Source organism: Giraffa tippelskirchi, chromosome Y (assembly GCF_054371585.1).
Source record: "Giraffa tippelskirchi isolate mGirTip1 chromosome Y, T2T-mGirTip1v1.2.pri, whole genome shotgun sequence".
Taxonomy (NCBI): Eukaryota; Metazoa; Chordata; class Mammalia; order Artiodactyla; family Giraffidae; genus Giraffa; species Giraffa tippelskirchi.
In genome coordinates, this window is record NC_137290.1 from 23,126,609 (window position 1) to 23,129,646 (window position 3,038).

Genomic DNA, 3,038 nt, shown 5'->3' on the forward strand with positions numbered 1-3,038 from the left:
GTAAATAGCAGCAGACAATGGCATTTCACCGTAAGAGAAATTGAGGCTAGAGTATGAATATTTTTCCCGTTCCTTTTCTTGACGAATGGTAGTTGTTATTCTGTGGTGGGAATGTTTTCCATCAGATTTCCTAAAAGCAGAGCCCATCTTTGTTACTCAGAGGACTCAATGGTGAGGGTTTTCCAGAAGAAATGGAATGAGGGAAACAGGGTATAGCAGAGGGGAAACAAAATCTAATGTCAAGCAGAGACCAAGTTACACCAGGCTTTATCTCACTTTGTATTAAGACATTTACTTCCGTGTCACTCAGTCCAAATCTCACCCACAGATGTGGGAATTTCACCTCTTGGGTGAGGAAGCTTTCATATGACCAAAGGCAATTTTCCAGAACAGGAAACTTTTCACAAAAATTAGTGGCCAGGGTTTATGGAGTTGAGGGATGCCTAGTGAAAGTAACCTGAGTGGTGCACTATAATAAGTATAGTCTGGTGTGTTCTACCCAGCAGGCCACACTGCTTCTCGTTTTTTACCGCTGGTCTTCCTACTTACTGTATGCCTGAAACAGAGGCTACCACTGACCCTTGGACCACTAAAATTTGCCATGAAGCAAGCCACATCCACATATTATAGGAATTAGAAAGTGTCAGTTGCTCAGTGGTGCCCAATCTTGGCGACCTCATGGACTGGACCCCACCAGGCTCTTCTGTCCATGGTATTTTCCAGCCAAGAATACTGGAATGGGTAGACAGTTCCTTTGCAAGGGGATCTTGACAAATTGAACCTGGGTCTCCCACGTTGCAGGCAGATATCTTATTGTCTGAGCCGTGCACATCAAGGACAAAGAGAATACCAGGTATTTCACTGACTAGCCGCCATACTCAAAGTCCAAGTCCAGGGTCAAATTGTCCTACTGAATGATTCCTTTAATGGTTGCTGCTAGTAATCCAGGCTCTAAAGTCAAAGAGAAAGTTGCTCAGGCATGTCTGAGCCTTTGTGACCCCATGGACTCAGCAGCCCATGGAATCTTCTAGGCCGGAATACTGGTGTGGGTAGCCTATCCCTTCTCCAGTGTATCATCCTGATCCAGGAATTGAACCGGGGTCTCCTGCGTTGCAGGCAGATTCTTTATCAACTGAGCTATCAGAGAAGCCCAATCTTGGCAGTAAGGCCAACCTCTAAACTGCATGTCCTATTACAAAGTGATGTGCACAGAATTAGATAAGTACAAGTAAGAAGGCTTCTAAGGAGCAAAATGACCAAGTGGTTGCTATTGAAAATATCTCTATATGAAAGAGTTTAGAAGTTCCAGGGAGATGTCTTGATTATGAAGCTTGCAGGGAAAGGAAAAAATAGAAGACAGAGCTTTGCAGGCCCACATTCATTCCATAATTCAGCTCTAACAGCTTAAATAGTATCTATCGCATACACTGTTCTCTGAGGCAGAAAAGGTTAAAGCTTAGAGTTCGGCAACTGGCAATCTGATCCAATTGCTAATCTAATCCACGGACCAGGAGCTGACTGCGGCTCAGATCATGAACTCCATTATACTCTTTGCAGCCAAAGATGTAGAAACTTCATAGAGCCAGCACAGAAAGACCAGAAGCTCTCTGTGGCTCAGATCATGAGCTCCTTATTGCCAAATTCAGACTTAAATTGAAGAAAGTGGGGGACACCACTAGACCATTCAGGTATGACATAAATCAAATCCCTTATGATTATGCAGTGGAAGTAAGACACAAACTGAAGGGACTATATATGATACACAGAGTGCCTGATGAACTATGGATGAAGGTTCATGACATTGTACAGGAGACATGGATCGAGACCATCCCAACAAGAAAAAAAAAATACAAAAAAGGAAAATGGCTGCCTGACGAGACCTTACAAAGAGCTGTGAAAAGAAGAGAAGTGAAAAGCAAAGGAGAACAGAAAATATATACCTATTTGAATGCACAATTCGAAAGAATAGCAAGGAGAGTTAAGAAAGCCTTCCTCAGTGATCAGTGCAAAGAAATAGAGGAAAACAATAGAATGGGAAAGGCTCGAGATTTCTTCAAGAAAATCAGAGATACCAAGGGAACATTTCATGCAAAAATGGGCTTGAAAAAGGACCAAAAATGGTATGTACCTTACAGAAGCAAAATACATTAATTAGTGGTGACAAGAATACACAGAACTGTACAAAAAAATCTCCATAACCCAGATAGTCACCATGGTGTGATCACTCACCTAGAGACATGCATCCTGGAATGTGAAGCCAAGTGGGCCTTAGGAAGAGGCACTACGTACAAAGCTAGTGGTAATTATGCAATTCCATTTTTAAATCCTAAAAGATGATGCTGTGAAAGTTCTGCGCTCAATATGTCAGCAAATTTGGAAAACTCAGAGGTGCCCACAAGATTGCAAAAGGTCAGTTTTCATTCCAATCCCAAGGAAAGGCAATGCCAAAGAATACTCCTTGCTTGGGCCTACAAAAAACACTACACTACACTTGCTTTCACCACAGCTCACAGTCAGTTGTTTGGCTTTACTGCACACAAGAGAGCACACCCAAGTTTTTTTGGTAAAAGTATTGACTTCTAAGTGTGTGTGTACCAAAGAGGGATACAATACTTTTATTTCAAGAACCAAGTAGACTTATTGATGTAACTTGTTTGTGTAAAATTTCTTGAGGAATGAAATTTTGCAAGTTTCATATTTGTGGTTTCTATTTAACTAAGCAGCCTATATTTTAGGTTGATATAATTTACTTCGTAGTAAAGTAAACACTGGCTGAGTGTTACCCTTTAACTGTTAGGAAACCAGTGATGTGTGATGTCACTGTTGCTCAGATTGAGAAACAGTGATGATCTGTGAGGATCTAGAGAGATTAGCTTTGTAGTGTAGTCATGCATTATTTGAATTTGCACTGTGTAAAATCAGACAAATTAGAAAAGTATCTGCAGAATGATTTGAAATGGCACGTAGTATTTTTCAGTAATTAAAGATGTGTTTCCTAAAGATGCATCAGTTGGTTCAGAAAACTGCATTAGATCTCC